The sequence below is a fragment of the Triticum aestivum genome, chromosome 3B, assembly GCF_018294505.1.
Source record: "Triticum aestivum cultivar Chinese Spring chromosome 3B, IWGSC CS RefSeq v2.1, whole genome shotgun sequence".
Classification (NCBI taxonomy): domain Eukaryota; kingdom Viridiplantae; phylum Streptophyta; class Magnoliopsida; order Poales; family Poaceae; genus Triticum; species Triticum aestivum.
Window position 1 is genome coordinate 664,956,078 of NC_057801.1, and position 25,511 is coordinate 664,981,588.

The 25,511-nt window shown below is 49.3% G+C and overlaps 1 pseudogene; it reads left to right on the top strand.

The window, feature by feature from the left end:
- Nucleotides 1–364: 364 nt before the first annotated feature.
- Nucleotides 365–2,682, top strand: LOC123067669 (subtilisin-like protease SBT3; annotated as a pseudogene).
- The last annotated feature ends 22,829 nt before the right edge of the window (nucleotides 2,683–25,511 follow it).

The following is a 25,511-nucleotide window of genomic DNA, read 5'->3' on the forward strand; positions in this document are numbered from 1 at the left end:
TGACTGTGATGTTTCCGCCCCAGTACATATTGTTGGTTGTACCGGTGTTATTGCTTTGTATTACAAAGCGAGGGAAAACCTTTTTTCAGATCATTCTCTGGATAATCCAATCCAGAACATAGCTGCAATACCAACGGAGATCGGCATTTTCTTTTCTTTCCCAGATATATAGGTTGTCAAGACTCATTCACACAAGCAGGCACATTTCCAAAGTTCAAAGACAATGCAATATGCTCCGAACCAACCTAGCTACCGAACAACCATGCGTACATGTGCCCGTGCGCACCCAGCCCGGTGCACCGTCGTGTATATAATGAGCGCCTATGCTTAGGACAATTCAACTGGCAACAACAAGGCAGATGCGATGCACACTCGTCCTACTACATCACTTCTACTGTTAGCGAGTAGCTCATGGTTCCTCCTCTGCCCTCTCTTCCTCGCTCCTGTGGGCGCCGATCAGCGGGCCTCGTACATTATCCACATGGACAAGTCCGCCATGCCGCCGCAGCTCTCCGGCCACCGTGACTGGTACTCCACCGTGCTGTCGTCTCTAGCAGCGGCAGCCGACTCACCGGACGGCGCCCGTGGCGAGCAGCCACGGCTTGTCTACGCCTACGACGAGGCGCTCCACGGCTTCGCGGCCACCCTCTCGTCCTCGGAGCTCCGCGCGCTGAGCCACTCGCCGGGCTTCGTCTCGGCATACCCGATCGCTGCGCCGACGCCTCTCACGACACCACGCACTCCACGGAGTTCCTCCACCTCAGCCCGTTCGGTGGGCTGTGGCCGGCGGCCAAACTCGGCGAGGGCATCATCATCGGTGTGATCGACACCGGAGTGTGGCCGGAGAGCGCGAGCTTCGACGATGCCGGCATGGGCCCTGTGCCATCCCGGTGGCGCGGCGCGTGCGAGCCGGGCGTGGCGTTTGCCGCCTCTACGTGCAACCGGAAGCTCATCGGAGCGCGTTACTTCAACAGGGGTTTTGTTGCCGCGAACCCCGGCGTGGTGATCAGCATGAACTCAACACGCGACATCCTAGGCCACGGCACGCACACCTCATCCACCGCAGCGGGCAGCCCCGTGCCGGGCGCGTCTTTCTTCGGGTACGGGCTTGGCACTGCCCGCGGAGTTGCCCCGCGTGCTCATGTCGCCATGTACAAGGTCATATGGAACAAAAAGGGGCTTCCATACGCGTCTGACGTGCTGGCCGCTATGGACGCGGCAATCGCGGACGGCGTCGATATCATCTCCATGTCAATGGGCTTGGACGATGTGCCGCTGTACGAAGACCCCGTGGCCATAGCTGCTTTCGCCGCCATGGAGCGTGGTATCCTCGTGTCTGCTTCAGCGGGAAATGCCGGCCCACGCCCCGGCAATTTGCACAACGGCATCCCATGGCTGCTCACCGTCGCGGCTGGCACGGTGGACCGGGCAATGTTCTCCGGCACCGTGTCTTATGGCAACAACACGACGCAAGGCACCATAACTGGCTTCACGAACTACCCTGCGAGCGCTTGGGTGGTGGACAAGAAGTTGGTGACCTCAGCGTGCAACTCATCGGTGTCGCTAGCGAACCTAACAACGAGCATAGTCGTGTGTCGTGACACTGGGCGTGTCTTCAGTCAACTGCTCGCCGCGCTCGAGGCCGGGGTCGCCGCGGCCATCTTCATCAGCTCGGAAGACGTGTCATTTTTTCGGAACATTTCTATGGACACCATGTCGCTCCCAGCCATTTTCATCAGCCCGGAAGACGCACCGGCGCTACTCAACTACATCAACTCCTCCACAATCCCAACGGCGACACTGAAGTTCCAGCAGACGATCCTCGGCACACGGCCAGCGCCGGTGGTCGCCGCGTATTCCTCTCGGGGCCCGTCGCGTAGCTACCCCGGCGTGCTCAAGCCAGACATACTGGCTCCTGGGGATAGCATTCTCGCGTCGTGGGCACCCGTGGATCCACAGGGAATGATAGGACAGACCGCGCTGGCCAGCGACTTCCTCGTCATATCCGGGACGTCGATGGCGTGCCCGCACGCCAGCGGCGTGGCGGCGTTGCTTCACGCGGCGCACCCGGACTGGAGCCCGGCCATGATCAAATCGGCGATGATGACCACTGCGACCACCAACGACAACGCATTCCGCCCAATCATGGACGCTGGCGCCAGCCGCAAGGGCAACTCCACCGCGGCGAGCCCGCTGGCCATGGGCTCCGGGCACGTTAGCCCCAACTCGGCCATGGACCCGGGGCTGGTGTACGACGCCGGGCCGAAGGACTTCGTGGCGCTGCTCTGCGCCGCAAACTACACCGGAGCCCAGATCGCGGCGATCACTGGGTCGTCGACGGCGTACAACTGCTCCTCCTCGTCCAACGACGCGAACTACCCGTCGTTTGTGGCCATCTTCGGCACCAACGCTACCACCGGGGAGATGCGCTTCGGCAGGACGGTGACCAGCGTCGGAGCGGATCCGGCGACGTACCACGCCTCATGGGATTCGCCGAGCAACGTTGTTGTGGCCGTGACACCGGCAACGCTGGAATTCGGCGGCGCAGGGCAGAAGGCCTCGTTCGAGGTAGACATCAAGCTCACCGCGCCTACTCCCGGAGGCGAGCCTGCGTACGGGGCCGTGATGTGGACCGACACCAGCGGCAAGTATCGCGTGAGGACTCCCTACGTAATTCTTTGATGTTAGCGTTGGTTCTTCCTAGTATCGTGGCGTTCTAAGATACTGTCAAATCTTTGGTCGGAATATTGTTTTTCTTTCGGATTTGATAAATCTTATTTAGATGAGATTTAGCAATATCTTATCTTAAGTCTTGTATGTACAATGGTTGATAAGATAGTTTTATCTTAAGTCTTGCATGTAATTTAGAGATGGCAAAAAGATATGTCTACAATGGGTTATATCTTAGCCTTATCTTCTAACTAGTCATTCCTTAAAACAAGGTGAGACAAATTGTGTTGAAAGATCATCTCTTGTCTTAACTTAAATAAGAGAAAATAAGCCTTTTTTTACGAGTTCTCCCTCCTCCACCTCATCATTTATCCTACGTGGCACTCCTAAGATAGCACCATTGTACATGCCCTAAGTCACCGGCCTTCGGATTTGGTTGTGCTGTAAATCCCGTGCAATCTTGATTCGTGTTGTTTCGGTCTCACACGCTGACTTCGTCGTGTTCATTGTTTTTGCCCCATTTCTATTATTTTTATTTTTTCTAGACATTTCTGTTTTGCTAGAGGTGAATAGTTACCTCACATCTAAATGAGAAAAATTCACTCTAGGTATCACTACTTCAAAATATCCGAACTGCGGTCCAAATACTTGCGCTAGGGGTTCACTTTGGTCCGTATGTACGATTTCGTCTACGTATTCGCTGACTTGGCCGAGTCAGCGGCCGCCAGCTCGGCTTTGACCGCCACCTGGTCGAGCCTAGGGTCAACAGTAGTCCATTCGGGTTTTTTTTGCAAAAACACCAGCACCTGGTCGGACCGACCGCGCACCTGGTCGCACCTGGTCGGCCGCTCGCTTATCCCCTCGCTCTCCTCTTCCTCTGCTCTCAACCCTAGCCCAACTCCCGTCCCCGCTGTCGTGGTTCTAAGACTGACAGTAGAAAGGGGGGTAGGTATGGAGAGGCAAGATCTCAGCTATGGTGAAGGTGTACACACGAGGTTTACGAGTTCAGGCCCTTCTCGGTGGAAGTAACAGCCCTACGTCTCGGTGCCCGGAGGAGGTCGATTAGATTATATGTGTGATGTTACAGGGGGTGCCAACCCTTGTGCCAGAGGAGGGGGTGGCTTATATAGAGTACGCCAGGACCCCCACCGCCCTCCATTACAAGGGACTTAATGTACATAAAGTGGGGGCGTTAGTGGTAACACCAACCTTAAGTGTTGATAATGACCTTAAAGACTACGGAGTGAACGCCTGCCCGTTGTAATGCTGAGTGACTCCTTGTCTTTGGCAGGTCGAGTGATTCTCTGGATGGTCCAGTGACAGTAGGTAGGAGGACTCCCGAGTGACATGACTACCGAGTGGGTTGCACTCGACGTCTTCGACTGGAGGTCTCTTGTAGCCTCTTGGACTTCTTATCTTCTAGGGTAGTGGCCTTGGGTAGGACGTATAGATCAGGCCTATGACCCTACCCCAGGTCTGTATCCTCATCAGTAGCCCCCGAATGGATTAAGGTTCGAGTGGAAAGTAGGTTGAAGTTGACCTTGTTCTGAGCTTTGCACCTTCGCGAGCGTTTTCTGCAAGATGGAAAACTCATGTAGGCACTTCAGCGTCGACTCGGCCGCCTTGATCCATTCAGAGAGTTGTCGACTGAACTTGTGGCATCGTCTGCCGAGTGCTGTATTAGAGTGCAGGATCTTGGCGCGATTGTCTGCTGTGTATCCCGGATTTCGCGGGATACGAAATTTCGGGGAAGCGCGCGGGACGGGGAGCGCCGAAGTGGGCAGAGCGGATAAACAGTGATGCCACGATTTCTGCGCCGCCTTTTCGCCACATATGTTGCGCGTGACTATTGCGGGATTTGACAGGATTGCCTGATCCCATGCGTCAGTCACTCAGAAGCAACCCTTTATAAGGCGATGGGGCCGAGGCGTCTGCACTGTGCACGCCCGTTTATCCTTCTGCGCCCAGCCCTTCCGCTCTCGACGCTGCCGCTCTGCCGCCATGGTGAAGGACAAGACGGCGGCGCTAGAGCGCGCAAAGAAGGTGACGGGGGTGGCGAAAGGCAAGAAGCAGAACCGTGGGTCGTCATCGCGCGCGGGGCTGTCACCGGGCTGCATCGAGGGCGATTGGATCCGGTCTTCGCTCCGGCAAGAAGATCTGGACGAGCTGGCGGAGTCCGGTCTGATCGCCAAGGGAGCGGCAAGGCTGCCGGAGGGGGAGATGGAACCACAGCCTCGACCGGGTGAGTGTGTACTGCTCGCCATCCACGTCGACCGGGGTTTCTCGCTTCCTCCGCACCCCTTCTTCCGGGGATTCCTGAATTTCTTCGGTGCCCAACTCCACCATTTTTCTCCCAACACCATCACGTATCTGGCTGCGTTCGTGTCGATGTGTGAAAACTTCTTGGGGTGTCGACCGCACTGGGGTCTTTTCAAACATATCTTCACCATCCAATCCCAGTCGATCAAAAAAGCAAAGTCGAGTGACTCAAAGACCCATGTCATCCAGATGTGTGGGGGTTTAGGTATTCAGAAAAGGCATAGGAGTTCTTTCCCTGCTATGACTCTCCCTGAATCGGTTAGAGGCTGGCAGTCGACCTAGTTTTACTGCCAGGACGTCGCAGCTCCAGGTCAGTCGACTGGCCTTTCCCACTTCACATTCGACCGTGTTCAGACTCCTTCTCCACTCAAAGTGACTACTGCTGAGAACATGGAGACGAAGATGTTGGTGGAGAAGTGGTCCAACTTATCAATGAGGGCGTCACCGGCCTGGACCTGCTGGAAGTGTTCCTCAGTCAACGCATCCAGCCTCTTCAGGCTCGTGATCATCCTATGTGGTTGTACTCCGGACCCAAAGACACCGCTTGGGTCCATCCAGAGGAAGTGCCGTCCAAGACCGTGGCTATGTGGTTGAAGAGTATCACAGGCAATCAGGAGTTCAGGACAACCCCAGAGGATCCAGGCGAGTCATCCCCTTCAGAGACGACAATCCGCCCGACAAGGTATGCTATTTTATTCCGACTGCCTGGCGTATATATTCCGACTGCACTTGATGTCGACTGAATTTTACTCGACTTTTTGTCTTGTAGGTTTTTACTGAGATGTATTCGATGCCCAACGGCGAACAAGTCCTGGAGCAGGGCCAGGAGGGAGAGGCCGGCGCAGAAGAGAGTGGCGACTGGGAGTCTTCGGATGAAGAGGAGGAGGAGGAGAGCAAGGAGTCGGACGACGAGGAAGAAGTCGACTCGCCGCCGCGTTTCAAACGCCGATCCAAGCAGCAACATGACCCGACAGGCGGCGCGAGAATAACGTAGCTCCGAGTACCCATGCTCAGAAGTGCACTCGGACGTTGACTCTGGAGCCGACGGAGAAGGTCACCAAGCAACCCAAGGTTGCTCCTCCCAAGGCTCGGAAGACTCTACCGTGTATCAAGATGGACGTCCCTGTGGCTTCGGGGTGAGTATCACACTTGTGTTTATGCAGACCGGCTGAAATTTCTGTTCTGACCAATTGGATCATGTATCTTTCTAGCCCCACCTCTGCTGCTACTTACATGGATATCGATAAGGCACCAGGAGACGAGGAGGCCACCTCTCGGGCTGGTAAGTCCGTTCGACCAGGTTTCATTTAGTCGAGTGAGCCGTTAATCGGCTGAATATCTGATATTTCTCCCTTTCTATAGTTCCGCAGGAGATCATCGTGCTCCCTGATGATGATGAAGAAGAAGCACCTCTACAGGAGAGGAGGAAGAAGAGTGGAAGCTCAAGCAGGAGGAGGCTTGAAATTCAAGTCCCTCAGTCGACGTCGGCGCTTGAGGCGGTGGTCGAACGTTCCAGAGAGCCGGTTCGGACCAACATCACATTCGCCAGCCCGCTGACGACTGATCGACCGTCAGGATCAACTGCACAGACTCCTGCCGCTCCAGTGCAGCTCCATGCGTCTGACCCAGTAACTGCTTCGACTGCCTTGGAGCCATCACTCTTTGCCGCGTATTAGACCCCAAACGACTCGCCGAGTGCCACTAGGGAAGCTCTTCGCCAGGTGAACCTTGTCATGGAGCAGGTGAAGGTGATGCACGAGGCTAGTCAAGTGGCTTACAACGCCAGCACTGCCCTTGAGACCAATGTTCAGGTCAGCAAAACTCCGACTGAACTTTTGAATGTTGTTTTATATCCGATCACCCACTGGGGTGTTCCTTTGTTTAGAGTTAAGGAAATCTTCCACTCCACTCGACTCGAGCTGAGTCTCAGTAAACTGTATGGATCAGTGGGGGCACGCCAAGTGTACCCACTGGGTGTAGTCCCCGAGACCACAGTCGACTATTGGCAGTCGACTGAGGTCTTATATTGTACTCTTTCTTTTTTTTGGACTCACGCTGGGCAGACCCTGCTGAGTATTGATCTGAACCAGTGGGGGCACGCTAAGTGCACCCACTGGGTGTAGTCCCCGAGACTACTATTGAATATTTGATTCAGCACTAGTCTTAGAGTAACTTTTCACTGTCACTGTCTCTTATTTCTGTCGACTGACATATCTCTCTTGCTGACTACTGAGGTCTTGTGATCTTGGAGCTCGACTTTCCGAGTTAAAGAAGAAGCATATCAGCATTGAACTTGACCTTGAACTCGCGAAGAAGAACCTCAAGACTGCTCAACAAGAGACGGCCATCATGGGAGGTAACCATTCGACTGTCTTGTCTGCTTAGTAGCTCGCACTTTCCACCGCTTTTTCTTTCAGTCTCTTTGAACCGAGTGACTTCACACAAGAAGATGTGCGTAGTGAAAACCACCAACTTCAGGCTCGTCTGAAGAGTGTTGTTTCTTTAGAGAGAATGAAGGAGGCTTTGGAGAAGAAGGACCTGGACCTTGCTGCTGCTCAGAAGGAAGCACGTGAGAAGACAATGCTTGCAGACCAGAAGCTGGCTTCAGTCGGCAAATTGGAGGAGGAGAACGCGAAGTTGAAGACCGCCATCTCGGAAGCTAATCGAGAAGTCGAGCAACTGAAGAAGGACAAGGAGAACCTGACCACTGAATTTGGTGGCCTCAGAACCAAGACAAACAAGCTAGAGTCCTATCTGGAACAACTCGCCGCGAAATTAGTCCTGAAGCTTGAAGGTATGGTCATTCGACTGGTTAATTGTCATCAACTGAAGTTTGTTGTACTATTGTCGACTCATTGTTTTTCGTGATGGAACAGAACTTTGTCAGGACTTTGAAGCTGAAACCGGGCGGGTCGAGACAGGTCTCGACCCCATCAATTGTCCCGTGAAAGATGACATTGCGATGAACCTGCTGCGATTGGAATCACGCTTGGATGACATAGTTGCTTATCTGGCTCGACTGAGGCGGCGATGACCCAAGCGGACACCGAACTCTGGCCTCGGGCGGAACTCTCTCAAGACCTCGAGTCACTGATGACTCGACTCAATCAGATTCCTAGTCGAGTGCAAGAGTGGAAGAAGTCCTCTGCTCGCTGTGGTGCTGATGTCGCCTTGTCATTGGTTCGAGTGCACTGCAAGGAGGCTAAAGAAGACAAGATGGCGGCCCTCAAGGTAGCGAATACTAAGAAGCACTCCTTCCAGTCCTTCATGGACACCTTCCTCGAGGCAGCCACTCGTATTGCCGACAGCATCAACCTTGATAGCTTCTGTGATCCAGCCAGTCCTTCTCCCGACGAGTGACTGAAAAACATTATGCTTCACCTTTATTTGCCTCGGAATGCCGAGTGATTTTGTAATCGTTAAAACTCCTTCGGGCCTAAGGCCCGAGTACTTTAATCTGTGGTTAGGAACCTTTGGATTTATCTTTGAATATGTTGCGTTTATCCTTGAGTAGAAATCATTCTTCTCTCGGATTGGTTTCTGTTCGTTCGATGCAGCTTCTGAAGAGGAATCAGCAGTCGACCAGTTGGACGAGCCTTGAGCAGCATTGATCAGCTCATCAGCAAGGCACTCAGCAATGGTCTTGACGTTCCTGTCAGCAGTTTGCCTTGGCACCAGCCGTTGGATGGGCCTTTGACAATGCGCACAATCTCGTCCTTCTTCTTGACAGTGCAGCCCCCGGGGAGGGGGGGTCGTGGTCGACCCGCACCACTCGGCGGGACTGGTCAGCTTATCAACGAGGCACTCAACAATGGTCTTGACGTTCCTGAAAGTGGCTCACCTTGGCGACATGCCCAATCTCGTCCTTCTTCTTGATGGTGCAACTCTGAAGTGGGGGCGTGGTCGACCTGCACTTTGTTGTCCTTGTGGATTAAGACGGAGCGTATGGCTAAGTCCCTGAGCGAGAAGATCAGTTTTCACTCGGGACAATTTTTCAAACTTAGGTGAGTACTGGACTGCAGCTAAGCCCCCGAGTGAGAGGATTGCTCACCACTTGGTAGGATATTCAAACTTAGGCGAGTACTGGACTGCAGCTAAGCCCCCGAGTGGGAGGATTTCTCACCACTCGGTAGGATTTTCAAACTTAGGCGAGTACTGGACTGCAGCTAAGCCCCCGAGTGGGAGGATTGCTCACCACTCGGTAGGATTTTTCAAACTTAGGCGAGTATTGGACTGCAGCTAAGCCTCCGAGTGGGAGGATTGCTCACCACTCGGTAGGATTTTTCAAACTTAGGCGAGTACTGGACTACAGCTAAGCCTCCGAGTGGGAGGATTGCTCACCACTCGGTAGGATTTTACAAACTTAGGCGAGTACTGGACTGCAGATAAGCCTCCGAGTGGGAGGATTGCTCACCACTCGGTAGGGTTTTACAAACTTAGGCGAGTACTGGACTGCAGCTAAGCCTCCGAGTGGGATGATTGCTCCCGCAATCTCGTCCTTCTTCTTGACAGTGCAGCCCCGGGAGGGGGGGGGTCGTAGCCGGCCCGTACAGTTTGGTAGGACCTTTTAAACTTAGGCGAGTACTGGACTACAGCTAAGCCCCCGAGTGAGAGGCTGGCTCACCACTCGGTAGGATTTTTTATCACTTAGGTAAGTACTGGACTGCAGCTAAGCCCCCGGGTGAAAGGTAGACTTTCCACTCGGTAGGATTTTTTATCACTTAGGCGAAACGGATTCGTAGCTAAACCTCCGAGTGAAAGGCAGACTTTCCACTCGATGGGATTTTTTATCACTTAGGCGAAACGGATTCGCAGCTAAGGCACCCACTGGGGGATTTTAGAACATGTAAAAAATGAACAACAATCATTCGGAAGACTGTAAAATCATGTCTTTTGATAATCACACTAAAAGGTACTTCTTATTACATCTCAACAGTCCAAATACTTTAAGAGTAAAAAGGGCGGAGCAGTTCCGCATTCCAAGCGTGTGGCTCATCTTTATTGTGCTCGATGTTGAAAAGACGATACGCTCCATTGTGGAGCACTTTGGTGATGAAGAAAGGGCCTTCCCAAGTAGGAGCGAGCTTGTGTGGTTTCTGCTGGTCCACTCGAAGAACCAGGTCTCCTTCCTGAAATGCCCGACCCCTTATGTTTCTGGCATGGAATTGGCGCAGGTCTTGCTGATAAATGGTCGACCGGATCAAGGCCATCTCTCTTTCCTCTTCTAGGAGATCGACGGCATCTTGCCGAGCTTGCTCTACTTCCTCTTTTGAGAAGAGCTCGACTCGGGGCGTGTTGTGGAGCAAATCACTCGGGAGTACGGCTTTGGCTCCGTAGACTAAGAAGAATGGAGTCCGTCCAGTCGACCGATTAGGAGTTGTCCTCAATCCCCAAAGTACGGATGGGAGTTCATTGACCCAAGCCCCTGCTGCATGCTTGAGGTCACACATCAACCGGGGTTTCAGTCCTTTGAGAATCAATCCATTTGCTCGCTCAGCTTGCCCATTCGACTAAGGATGGGCGACCGAAGCGTAATCGACCCTCGTGCCTTGGGAAGCACAAAAGGCTCTGAATTCATCAGAGTCAAAGTTCGATCCGTTATCCGTGATGATGCTGTGTGGAACACCATATCTGAATATCAATTCCATGGTGAAACTTATAGCTGTACTTGCTTCAAGATTTTTAATGGGATTGGCTTCGATCCATTTGGTAAACTTGTCGACTGCCACCAGCACATGGGTAAATCCACTCCTGCCAGTCCTCAGAGGTCCAACCATGTCCAATCCCCAGACAGCAAAAGGCCAGACGAGTGGAATAGTCTTCAGAGCTGACGCAGGTTTATGGGACAAGTTGGAGTAAAACTGACACCCTTCACACTTGTCCACTATTTCCTTTGCCATCTCATTGGCACGTGGCCAGTAAAATCCGGCTCGGTATGCTTTGGCCACGATGGTCCGAGAGGACGCATGGTGACCACAGGTCCCCAAGTGAATATCATTGAGGATCATTCGGCCTTCTTCTGGCGTGATGCACTTCTGGCAGACCCCAGTTACACTTTCTCTGAACAACTGGCCTTTTATCATGGTAAAGGCTTTAGATCGTCGGACGATCTGTCGAGCCTCTTCTTCATCCTCTGGAAGTTCTTTCCTAAGAATGTATGCAATGTACGGCACCGTCCAGTCGGGAGTGATGACCAAAACCTCCATGACTAAGTCGACCACGGCTGGGATTTCGACTTCAGTCGGATCTGTGGCGCTCTTGGGCTGTGGTGACTCTTCAGTGAAAGGATCTTCCTGAACTGAAGGTGAATGAATATGTTCCAAAAACACATTGCGGGGAATGGCCTCTCTCTTTGAACCTATCTTTGCCAACTCATCTGCAGCTTGATTTTTTAGTCGGGGTATATGGTGAAGCTCCAATCCTTCAAACTTCTTTTCCAGCTTTCTTACTGCATTGCAATAACCAGTCATGGCCAGGCTTCTGACATCCCATTCCTTCATCACTTGATTAACCACCAAATCTGAGTCACCATAGACCATAAGGCGACGGACGCCGAGTGAAATGGCCATACGCAACCCGTATAAAAGTGCTTCATATTCGGCTTCATTATTGGAGGAATCAAAATGAATCTGGAGAACATAGCTAAGCTTGTCTCCACGGGGGGATACCAATACTACCCCAGCACCTGAACCATTCAGCATCTTGGAGCCATCAAAGAACATAGTCCAATGCTCTGAGTGAACTTGAGTCGGCAATTGCTGCTCAATCCACTCGGCAAGGAAATCTGCGATTGCTTGGGACTTGATAGCTTTCTTTGCCTCAAACTTGATATCCAATGGAAGGAGTTCAATCGCCCATTTGCCACTCGACCAGTTGCATCTCTGTTATTCAGAATTTCAGATAATGGTGCGTCGCTGACGACTGCAATGGAGTGACCAGAGAAATAATGTGCAACCTTCTTCATGGTCATGTATATTCCATAGACAAGCTTCTGATAATGTGGATATCGTTGCTTGGATGGAGTCAAAACTTCAGAGAGATAATATACTGGGCGCTGAACCTTGTAAGCTTTTTCTTCTTCCACTCGCTCGACCGTGAGTACTGTACTAACAACTTGTCCAGTGGCTGCAATGTAAAGTAGTAAAGGCTCTTTGCTGATTGGCGCAGCGAGCACCGGCTGGGTGGAAAGCAGGGTTTTGAGCTCTGCAAACGCTGCATCAGCTTCCTCGGTCCACTCGAACTTATCAGATTTTTTCATCAATCGGTAAAGAGGCAAGGTCTTTTCACCGAGACAAGAAATGAATCGACTCAAGGTGGCCAAACAACTAGTCAACTTCTGAACGTCATGCACCCGCACAGGGCTTTCATTCGGAGGATGGTATCAACTTTTTCTGGATTGGCGTTGATCCCTCGTTCGGAAACGAGAAAACCGAGTAACTTTCCTCCTGGAACTCCGAATGTGCACTTTGGCAGATTAAGCTTGATATCGTATCTTCTTAGGTTGGCAAAGGTTTCTGCGAGGTCAGTCAATAGGTCGGAACCTTTGCGAGACTTGACCACAATGTCATCCATGTATGCTTCCACATTCCGACTGATTTGAGTGAGCAGGCACTTCTGAATCATTCTCATGAATGTGGCTCCGGCATTTTTAAGACCAAATGGCATGGTGACATAGCAAAAGCACCCGAATGGGGTGATGAAGGCTGTTTTTATTTCATCAGGACCATACAGTCGGATCTGATGATACCCGGAATATGCATCTAAAAAAGACAAGCGCTCACACCCCGCAGTCGAGTCAACAATCTGATCGATGCGGGGGAGAGGGAAGTGATCTTTCGGGCAGGCCCGATTGATATGCTTGAAATCAATGCACATACGAAGTGAATCGTCCTTCTTAGGGACCATGACTACATTGGCAAGCCACTCGGAGTGGTAGATCTCACGGATGAACTCTGCTGCTAGCAGCCGAGCCACTTCCTCGCCAATCGCTTTCCTCTTCTGTACGGCGGACCGCCGAAGATGCTCTTTGACGGGTTTTACCTTGGGGTCGACACGCAAACGGTGCTCAGCCAGTCCTCTGGGTACACCCGGCATGTCAGAGGGTTTCCATGCAAAGATGTCCCAGTTCTCACGGAGGAACTGGATGAGCGCTTCTTCCTATTTGCTGTCGAGTGTCGTTGATATATGAGTCGGTGCGGCATTGGGATCGGTCGGGTGAATATGAATCGGCTTCGTTTCACCAGACGACTGAAATGCAGAATCCGTGGCAGGCTTCTTGGCTCGGAGCAAATCACTCGGATCTGCATTCTTCTGATACTCTTGGAGTTCAACTGCTGCCATCTGCGCATCGGCAATTTTGGAACCTTTCTGGAAGCATTCCTCTGCTTTCTGCCGATTGCCAGTAACTGTGATCACACCTTTGGGGCCAGGCATCTTCAACTTGAGGTACACGTAACATGGTCGAGCCATAAAACGTGCGTAGGCAGGCCTACCCAGAATGGCATGATAAGCACTCTGGAAATCCACGACTTCAAATGTCAACTTTTCCTTACGGTAATGCTTGGAATCACCGAAAACCACGTCGAGAGCGATCTGGCCGAGTGATTCGGCTTTCTTTCCAGGGATAACACCATGGAAACTCATATTGCTCTCGCTAAGTTTGGACATCGGAATGCCCATCCCCTTCAAGGTTTCAGCATAAAGGATATTCAGACCGCTACCACCGTCCATCAGCACTTTAGTCAGTCTAGTGCCTCCGACCACGGGGTCGACCACCAATGCTTGCCTCCCGGGGGTGGCTACACGAGCAGGATGGTCAGACTGGTCGAATGTGATGGCTGTTTGAGACCCTTTCAGGTATGTGGTCGTCGTCACGGAGCGACCATATTCACTTCTCTATTGATAACTTTCAACCGACTCTTGTTCTCAACATCAGCAAAAATCATGAGGGTGGAATTGACTTTGGGATAACCGTCGTCTTCCTCTTCATCCTCATCTTCGTCCGACTCTTTCTCCTTCTCACGGGGCTGTTTTTCTCGGAACTGCTAGATCAGGAGTCGACATTGTCGAGTGGTATGCTTAGGGTAGATCAGATTACCCTCTTCGTCCTTCTTCATGTGGATGTGGCATGGCAAATCCAACACATCATTCCCTGTTTGATCCTTTACCTTCTTAGGGGGCCAGGGCCCTTTAGATTTCCCCTTAAACTTTCCTTGAGCCACTGCTGCAATCTCACCGGGTGTTGTGGGCTCGGCCTTACGCTTCTGTTTCCGACTAGAATTACCTCCACCGGCCTCTTGGCCGACTGGCTTACTCTTTCCGCTACGGAGTCAATCCTCTTCTTCTCCGTTAGTGTACCGGGTGGCTATTTCCATCATCCGAGTCAGAGTCATATCTCCAGTCCGATCAAACTTCAGGACCAACTCTCGGTATTTGACGCCTTCCTTCAAGGCACACACGGCTTGATGCTCTGATACATTTTCAACGGTGTGATGCAAAGTGGTCCACCTCTGAATGAAATCTCTCAAAGTCTCACTCAACTTCTACACACAATGCTGCAGCTCGGTTAATCCTGCTGGTCGCTTGCAAGTGCCCTCGAAAGTTCTGACGAACACTCGAGCCAGCTCTTCCCAACTGTATATACTGCCTGGAGCTAACTGAGTCAACCACACTCGGGCCGACCCTTCCAACATGAAAGGAAGATGTTTCATCGTTACTTCATCGTTTCCACCGCCAATCTGCACAGCCACTCGGTAATCCTCAAGCCAAGTTCCAGGCTTGGATTCTCTAGTGAACTTATTGACTCCGGTTGCCAACCTGAAGTTGGGAGGAATCACTGCCGCCCTGATGGCTCTGCTGAAACACTCTGGACCAGAAACATGCGCTCTGTTCCAGTCGACTAGGCCTTGAACAAGGATGGATCTCGCATCGAAGCCCGGTTCTCTTGGGTCGACTAGTGCTCTGCGCTCGCCACTGTGACGGCGTCTATCATCGTTCTACCGAGGCACATATGACGCACTCCTCGGAGGAGGCATGGGCACTCGACAACGATTGTCGCGGTCGAGCCGATGATCATACTGTCCACGGCCTTCACGCCTCAGGGGCGATCTTGAGCTATGGGCCGACTGAACTGTGTTCGCTACTACGGATCTGCTGTGAATCCTATTCCACGACTGAGACACTGGTGTGTTCTACTCTCCTGCTGCCCGGAGCAAGGCCCGGATCTGCATCAACCCTTTGCCAGCCTCTGACTAGGAAGGTTGGATCGACTCTGCTATTCAGGCCGCAGCTGTGAGGTTCTGAATCGGAGTACAGTATACCTTAGGCGGAGGCGGGAAAAGCTGCCGTCGACTGGACTCAGGGACCCGCTCCCTAGCATGCTCGTCGAGAGCGCGCTGAAGGTTCTCCAGTCGAGTGCGCTCAGCCAAATTAGCCAGGCCCACCTCTTCCAAGGCCCGAGCCTCGGGGGTTTCTCCAACGATGGGCGTGTGGAGTGCATCCATGTTGCGGCGACGAAGTTCTTCCCTCTGCTGCGAAGAAAGGGGTTCGGGATGGTATTCCTCATGGACGCGCGATGGATCGCCGCCACCATCTTCACCGTCTTCACGACGGAAGCTAGGCAGACCACGCGGTCCATCGACCATCAAGACTTCAGCCGCAGGGTCGCTGCTATCACACTCGGATGCGGTCTCCGCGGAGCCAGTCGACAGATCGAACAGGCCATGGAAAGTTTCGCCGGGCTCGATTGCCATGACTTGATGGGTGGACGAACGCGGAGACACCATGTGTTTCACCCACCGCTGAAGCTGCGATCGACCGGATCGCTTGCAGCGGCGAACAGGGGGGAGGGAAGACACCATCGGAGCCGACCGATACTGAGTCCACGGCTGTCGGAGAAGGACGCCGCGAACGCACGCGTGAAAGTGCGCCGCCCCTCGGACGGGGAGCGCCTCAATGTCAAGGGGAGCTTCTTGAAGCCACGCGGAGTCATCGGCGATGAAAACAAGCGCGCTGAGACGGATCTCGTGGCCCTCAGCCAATCCGCCACCGGAAACCATGATGATGATGATCGGAAAAACTTGCAACTTCACCAACAAGTAGCTAAGACACCTGCCCCACGGTGGGCGCCAACTGTCGTGATTCTAAGACTGACAGTAGAAAGGGGGGTAGATATGGAGAGGCAAGATCTCAGCTATGGTGGAGGTGTACACACGAGGTTTACGACTTCAGGCCCTTTTCGGTGGAAGTAACAGCCCTACGTCTCGGTGCCCGGAGGCGGTCGATTGGATTATATGTGTGATGTTACAGGGGGTGCCATCCCTTGTGCCAGAGGAGGGGGTGGCTTATATAGAGTACGCCAGGACCCCCACCACCCTCCATTACAAGGGACTTAATGTACATAAAGTGGGGGCGTTACTGGTAACGCCAGCCTTAAGTGCTGTTAATGACTTTAAAGACTACAGAGTGAACGCCTGCCCGTTGTAATGCTGAGTGACTCCTGGTCTTTGGTAGGTCGAGTGATTCTCTGGATGGTCGAGTGACAGTAGGTAGGAGGACTCCCGAGTGACATGACTACCGAGTGGGTTGCACTCGACATCTTCGACTGGAGGTCTCTTGTAGCCTCTTGGACTTCTTATTTTCTAGGGTAGTGACCTTGGGTAGGACGTATAGGTCAGGCCTATGACCCTACCCCGGGTCTGTATCCTCATCACCCGCCGCCGCAGCCATTGCCGACGTTGATGCCCTCCACTGCCGCAGCCATTGCCGACGCCCTTCTCCGCCTCCTCCGTCCCCGCTATCATGTCGTCTTCCAGCTCCGTCCGCTCTGCATTGTGTGGCCGCTCTGTTGCTGTACCATTGATCGGGTGCCCGGATTGCGGCCAGAAGGTGAGGTTCTACCGGTCTAGCACCGATGAGCATGATGGATGGATCTTCTACAAGTGCGTCAACCACACTGTAAGTGCCAGTTCCTAGCTTTTTGTTGATTGATTCATGCCGTGTCAATTCACTGTAGTTTAGACTGTAAGTGCCACATTGAAGCAGAGCACTGATTAAATTGGTCTTTAGGTGCCCTCCTTGGTTGCAAAATTAGTTGGTTAACTAGTCATTGCTCTGCTTAATACAATAGTTTAGATTGTCCTTATTTGCAAAATTACTGACGGAACTAGTTGGTTAACTAGTCTGCCATTGATTCATGCACTCTGAACTTTACTGTCACTCTGTAATTTTTGTTCTCAGGTCACTTGTGATTTCTGGCGCTGGGAGCTTGAATATGTGGAGCATCTGGTTCAAATAAGGCGTCTGGTTGGTGATGCTGCTGTAGATGCAATTGATGCAGCTGAGGACAGGAGGGAAGAGCTTGAGAGGCAGAGGACTGAATCAATGGCAGGCAAAGGCACAGCTGGAAGGGGCATGGTGGGAAGAGGCATGGCTGGAAGAGGCACTATAGGCAGAGCTAATTATGCCAGCTCCAGTGAGAATAAGTATGCTACCAAGCAGCAAATTGCTATGCTTTTAGGATTAGGCGGAGAGATTTTGCTGCTGCTAAAGTTGCTGATGGCTTTTGTTATAGTGCTTTGTGTGATGTGTTTCACCTTAACTATGACGAAATGATGTGTTGTTAAATGAGAAGGTGTAGGTGTTCTAAGAGATCTCTTGTTCTAAATTGAGCATACTAAATGCCAGTATAGAGATCTCTTGTTTGCTCAGTATGAAGTCTTGGTTGTAATGCTTGTTGTAATGGATAATATATCAGTAATACGAAGTCTGCTTGACCTAATTGCTTTGAAATTACTGACATATGTATTTGATGCCAGAAGTGTGGTTTAACTAATTCTGACAGAAGTGTACCTAATTCTAATTCTGTCAGAATTATACTTAACCTCATTGCTTTCAAATTACTGACAAAAATGCTTTCATAACTGATTGCTGACAGAAATGCACTTAACTAATTATTGTCATAGCTAAACTAAATTATGTTAACTAATTGTTGTCATAAATGAACTAACTTATGTTAACTAATTGCTGTCATAAATGTAACTCATGTCAGCCCAGGCCCCCTTTTCTCAACACAACTGAACTCAAAAGCAAGCATGTACTTGCACCTATTGCAAACACCCACCCATCAACTTGCACTCTACATGTAGCTTTGGTCCACCACCATCACCACCAGATCCCCCTCTTCTTCCTCATCTGTCATCTTCAATTTCGTGCACCACCAGATCCCTTCTCTCCTCTGTTCAATACCACCAACAGATCCCCTTCTCATATTCATCCAGCAGTAACCATGGTGTCCTGGGATGATCTTCCCAGTTCTTCTGAAGATGACTCTATGACCAGCAAGGTTAGTGTGCTCCCCACCCAGTCTAGGGTTTCTCATCTAGGATTTCTCTGTCAATTGATTCCAAATGTCTCTCTTTTGTTTAGCCACCTGCTACAATTTTTTGTGAGGAATGGAGTGGCTTGGCTATAGATCTGCCTAGCTTTAGATGTGGGCATGGATCTTTGTGTGAGAAGCATGTGGCATTTGAATCTGTTGATAGTGTCAGAAGGTTTCTAGCTTGTGCACAGAAGGTTGGTATTTTTTTTCCATTTGGCATTGTTAAATAGGAAGTCATTTGTAGTATGTTTTAAGTCATTTGTGGCATTTGAATACTGGCAGTTAACTAAATTTTTTGTTTGGTCTAAATTGTTAGGAGGTACCTAAATGCAGATATGTTGAGTGGGTTGACCTTGAGTGGCCTGATGCTCTGAATATGAGCCTACATAGTATATGGACCATGTATGAAGAGGAGAAAAAACAGAGGCTCAGATAGAATGTTGTGAGTGCTAAAGAAAACTTGAAGGTTCTTGATGAGAAGAAGAAGATGGAGAATGAGTTGAGGCATTTCAAGCTTGATTTTGCTAAGATGGTGGCTGAGAAGGAGCAGGCAATGAGCCAATTAGGCAGCACACAACTTGCTCTAACTGATCCAAGGGAAGAACTTGAGAACCAGAAGATGACAGACAAGTCAGTAACCAATATTCATCAGGTCTTCAGGGTTAAAGCAGAGAAAGAGAGGGACCAAGTAGTGCAAGAGAGGGACCAAGTGATTCAAGAGAGGGATGATTTGAAGCATGAGAAAAGGAAGCTTGAGTACATGATTGGTGACCTATTCAAACACAAAGAGGCCATCGGGGAGAAGATAATGAAGCTGAAGGCCATGCTGAATGAATTTGATTGAATTTGTGTCATTGTAAAAAAATGACTTTGTATCTTTCCTACAATGTGTACTTTCTGTCAAATGAACATGAACCTCCTCCTGGATTTGTGTCATTTGTACTTTTTGTTAAATGTTATCTAAATTGGGTTCAGATAACTAAATTGGGTTAAGACAACTAAATTTAGATAAGAAATTGAAGTTAACTGTCAGTGTTTCTTATTTTGGAAAGATTTGCTGCTTTCTATGACTGAATTTGTATGCCTGAATTTGTATTGTTGAATTTGCTGCAAACTGAACATATGTACCAAATTTTGATTAAACAAAAAAAAATTAAAAATCACACAAAAAAGTTATGCCTGGGTCTCGAACCCAGGACCTGTGGTGTGAGGAACCGCATGCAATGCCAGTTTGATAAGAACGGTGCTTTGCTCAAGTGTTACTTGACAACCTACTTATTCTGCTTCCACTCCCCTCACTGTTCGAGACCCATGCCACCCCTTTTTTGTTTTTATTTATTTTTATTTTATTTTATGCAGTTAAGTATAAAAACCGGTGAAGAGATAAGTACAAAACCATTCTAACAGTTTTTTCATTTTGAATTCAGTGATTTGTTGACTTCATCTCATTGTGAAGAGATAAGCACACATGGTTTAGAAGTGCAATAGCACTGAATCACCTCATTGAAGTTTTTGCCAAAAATTTACAAGTGCAATAGCACTGAATCATCTCAGCTCTAACAGTTTGAAAGAGTCTCATTGCAGCTTTTGCCAAAAAATTACAAGTGCAACAGCACTGAATCATCTAAACTCATCAAACATGTTCACTCTCTTTAGCTTCTTGGGCACATGTCCACTTGGCCCTGGTTGCTTCCTCTGCTCGGCTCTTATTCTCTTGGCCTCTTCTTGTTGTTTCTTCCTTGCTTCCTGATCTTCTTTTATCTTTAGTGATGCCATAGTTCTCTTTGCTTCTTGATCTTCTTTTCTCTTCAGTGTTGTCTCTGCTTTAGCTGCCATTGCTTCAAGGGCCCTGGCCTCCTTCTCTTCTTGCAATGCAGCTTTTCTTGCTGCTGCAGCTTCCAACCTTGCTGCAGATTCCACAACTTTCTTCTCTTGTGCTGCTTTTCTTCTTCTTTCTGACTTCTCTGCTTTCCTCCTTGCAATTTCTTGCCTTTTTTGCTTCTGCCTCCTCTACTTTCTTCTCTGCCATCTCATTCATGGCCTCAAGTGCTGCATCTATCCTAGCTGCCATCTGTCTTTCCTTCTCTCTTTTCATCTTCAGCAACTTCATGGTCTGGTTGCCTTCATTTGTAGCTGTTGTTGTCTGTGCTAAAGTGTGAGAAGTTGCTGCCAGTGAGATGAATGATGAATCTGGCAAAATGCTTTCAATATCTTCTCTAGGAACAGGTCTGGATTGTTGCATCCTATCCAGCATTGTAAATCCAAAGTGTTGCACCTGTGCAAAACATTCATCACACGCTAGTATTAGTACAACAAAAAAGGAATGGGCCTAAAAAATACAACTAAAAAGGAAGGGACAAAAGTAGAGAATTTGCTTGAAAAACAACTGGTGTATCTACTCCATCATCTTGTGTGACAATGACCTCCTCATGTGTATCTTGGTCATCAACATTGACCTCCTCATGTGTAACTTGGCCATCAACATAGACCTCCTCCTGTGTAACTTGACCATCAGCTTGTGTGCCATGAACCTCCTCCTGTGTACCTTGGCCATCAACTTATTATGGCAGAACAAGTTCATCATCTGACACATCATCGGGAATGGCCCTTGGACCCCTTCTTGTTGTTCTCTCTGCTAGATTTGGCAAAATGCCAGCCTTTCTTTGATTACATCCTTTGATGTTGTGGCCTGATTCATGACAGTATGAACATGTTATTATGATTCCATGTCTGCTCATCACCTTGGTTCCATCTTTCTTTTCAATTTCATAAGGCTGCTTTCTCCTACTCTTGTTTGAAGGCCTTCCTACTTTTTTTCATAGACAGGTGGCTTGATTTCACAACCATTCATCTTCTGCCACTCACTCCTATATCGGCAAGGCTTGATAGTGGGTTTGTATGCTAGCTTGAATGCTTCTATACTGTAACAGGACCGCACCAAACTCTCAGGATCAATCCTCTCATGCCTGCAGCATGCAATTGCATGGTGATATGGAACTCCACTAAGATCCCGCCTTTTGCATGTATAGCTTTCTTCCTTCATGTCAACAACGTATGTCCTGTTCCTGTTGTCAACCTGAAAGATTCCATCACCAGCCCCTGAAACCATGCATGTAGCTAACAGCTCTATATTCTTCTCAATTCTTTTCCTAATTTTTGGGCATATTAAGCCAAGCCAGGTCCCTGCCTCCTTTCTTTTGTTATAAAATCTGACCATGAGCTGTGTTTTGATCTTGTCAATCATTGATCTGAGATGCATCTCCCTAGCCTCAAGAATATATTTGTTGAAAACCTCACAGTTGTTGTTTAGAAGGATATCACACTTAACCAATTCTCTTTGGAAGCCCCTAACCCAAGTGTTGGGTGGTAGCTGATCAAGCCATTTGTATGCTTCTAGGCTGATGGCCTTCATTTCCTCCATGCTTTTAGCCCACAGTTCTGGTGTTGTGCTCCTTCCACACTTCCACAACTGGTTCTTAAGAACATCTCCTTTGTGTGTTTGCTGAAAATTCTGCCATATATGCCTAACACAGTGTCTGTGCTCTGCATCAGGAAAGTGCTGCCTCACTCCCTTGATCGGCCCCTTTTGCTTGTCTGACATTATAGTCCATGGCTCTATGTTTACAATTACCAACTCACTCTTCGGATTTGACAAAAAACATTTCCATGTGTCAGTGTTTTCTACCTCAACAACTGCAAAAGCTAGAGGGTAAATGCAGCCATTAGGATCCATGCCAACAGCACACAGCATAACACCTCCATACTTTGTCTTTAGGTGGCATCCATCCAAACAAATGACAAGCCTACAAGCTTGCATGAAACCCCTTTTGCAGGCATCCAGAGAGAAATAACAACTAGCAAATATGCCATCGCTGACACCCACATACAAAGAACTGCCTGGGTTTGATCTTCTGAATTCTTGTGCATAATCCCACATGCTATTGTACTGCTCCAGCTCATCTCCTTCAATGACTTTCTTCATTAGCCTCTTAGCCCTTCTGAGCTTGCTCCTTGTTGCTGTCATGTTCCAATCTTTCTGAACCACCCTTGCAAAAAATTTCATATTCGTGTTTTCATCTGCTCTAAAAGAATCAACATATTTTCCAGCCATAAAAGGAGCAGTGAATGACTTAACACAACATTTCTTTATGCATGTATGCTTTGGGTTGTATTTTTTTATCATGAAGCAGTTGATTCTCCCATCAAATGATGCAGACAAGGTCCAAGGGCACCCATCTTCACAAATGGCATCAAGACTTTTCCTATCATTTCTGGGGCATTTAATGTCAACTCTCTCCTGACAATTGTACTCTTTGATAGCTTTCCTCAGGAACTCAACAGATCGGTCTGGCCAACATGAAACTGTGGTTTAGTGAGGTATTCCTCTCTAAAACTTTTGAAATTCAGCTTCACCTTATCTTCATCAGAAGAAGGTAGACACATATCCACATCTTCAGTAGGATCATCATGTTCTTCTTGCAATGCTATACCTTTACCTTTCTCACAATCAACATTTCTGGCAAATAATTCATCATCATCTTCAAGATCAATGTCTGAATCAACAAGCTGAGGATTGTATTCTTCATCTGAACCATGGATTACTAAATCACCAACTACATCTGTTGCATCCATGTTCAAAAACCTATAGGATCTTCTGGCCCTAAACCCAAACTGAGATGAAAGGTAAGTAGTTCCTGGCTGGGGTGGACTTGGTATGAAATCATCTTCTTCTGACTCTGCTCCACTTGCTGACTCTGCTTCACCTAGCTCATGTTCTTGATCACGCTCATGCTCTTGATCATGCTGAGGCAGCTCCTATTCCACTTGAGGCAGCGCAGCCTGCTCCTGTTCCACTAGAGTGAGCTCAGCCTACTCCTGTTCCACTAGAGTGAGCTCAGCCTGCTCCTCTTGCTGCTGTTGTGGCTGCTCCTTTTGCTGCTGGTGTGCATTCTCCTTCTTGGGCCTAATGCCACTGAACCTGGCAACTGGAGGATCCTCATCATCAGAGTGAACAGGAACAGGAGAAATAAATGATCTCATGCTCTCATCATGATCAAGGAAAATCTGTTGGAAGTGGTTGCCATTCAGAGCACAATCCTTCATGTTTTCTATCATAGTGTCGTCCCCTAACTTAATCTCTCTTAATCCATTCTTGTAGACTGTCAACCCAGGAACATACCAACAAGCCCTGATCCTGCCCTCAAACTCATATCCAATTTCCTCTACTAGACTGGCAACAACATTAGGTGTCCAATTATCTATGTCATAGTAATCATACCAAATGGAGTGATCTTTGTGATAATCCCTATGCTTGCCAGCACAAAGAAAATAGCCACCATGTATGACCTCAACAGAGAAGTGGTTGCTTAAGGGTCCTGCAAAACAATCAAAGTGAAAAAAAGTTCAGACATTTCAGACAAAGGCACGTACAGAGAGGTTCAGACAGTACAGAATTCAGAATTTTCTGTAACAAAAGCAGAGATTGCTGGCCTCCAATTAACAAATGTAGGATCTTACAGGTCATAAAGCAACCATTTTTGGTAAATCAGAGCTAATGTGATTGCAAATTGAAAGCAGGTCACACCAAATGAACTCTGACACTGAAATCAACCTTTACTGCTTAAACCCTAGGCCCCTGGACCCATGAAAAATTGGGGGAGAAAGAACCCTAACCACTCCAGGTCTCTACAACAACTGCGAACCCCCCATCCTAACACAGGACGCAACACTATTTTTGGCCTGCCACTAAGTTCATCAAGAACTGCTAAAACCCTACCATCCACACCCAATCCGTCAGAAAGTACAACAAAAGCCCAAACCCTAGCTCGTACGCACAATTGATCCCACCAGGAACTGTTTATCGGAACTAAATTCTACAGATCGAGCACCGGAGCTGTTGGCGATAGTGACATACCGTACAGGGGCAGCGAGGCATCATCACGACGACGCGTAGGAGCAAGAGGAACGTCACGCAGAGCCCTCCCGAACGGCACGGACGGCGGTGGCTCAGCATCCGATGACGTGCTCATCGAGCCATCGTCGATGCCGACGAGCTCGAGGACCTCGGCAGCGACGATGAGCAGAGAGGGTGCGGGAGGAGGGAGACAGCGAGTAGGTGCGGGAGGAGAGGGAGACAGCGAGCTGGTGCGGTCCGACCAGGTGGCTGGGATTTATGGTCATGCTGTTTTGCAAAAAAACGGATGGACTACTATTGACCCTAGGATCGACCAGGTGGCGGTCAAAGCCGAGCTGGCGGCCGCTGACTTGGCCAAGTCAGCAGATACGTAGACGAAATCGTACATACGGACCAAAGTGAACCCCTAGCGCAAGTATTTGGACCGTAGTTCGGGTATTTTGAAGTAGTGGTACTAAAGTGTCACCCGGCTCAAGTTATGTGACCTAGAGTGAATTTTTCTACATCTAAATTGTTGGTCATTCGCTCTGTTTGTACTGTAAATCTCGTGCAACTCTGATTCACCTGGTTATGTTGTGACAACGATAATACTACATTCACGGGGATGCTTCAACGGACTTCATGGACTGAGGAACGTGGCCTAATTTGTATTTCTGTCAGACCGTTGCTTCGTCGCACTCGCATGGAGGATGGGCTCAGCCCGTTTTTCCCTTTTTTCATTTGTTTATTGCCTTGCAAGAGAGTTTGCCATGTAAACCAAGAGCGTTAACTGATTCCATTCTCATTGTCTATTGTCACTCTCTCTTCTACGTCTCGGTCATTTTCTTTCTTTTCTCTATTATTTTTAGGGAAACGCGCTCGTGAATACTGGGCCACCAATTGTTTTCTTATCCACTCACGGAGGGAGCGTCGTATCCACTCGTTCCTTTTCGCCTCTTCTTCTTCCTTCACGTCTTCTCCAACTGTTTCTCTTCCCCTCCCTCTTCCTCACAGAAACCCACCATGGATCCACTCGATTGTCATCAAGCTTTTGTTCTTGTCGCGCCTCTCTCCTCCATATAGTACACTGCCATGGATCCTTTTCTTCTGAGGGTACGCCAAAGGCGTACCATAGCTTTATAGAAGAGAGAAAATTATGTACAAGAGTTTACACGGTCATTAGATGGCCCTCAAATGACACATCCACCAAACCCTCCACCCATCCAAACTACCCTACTACTCACCCCACGT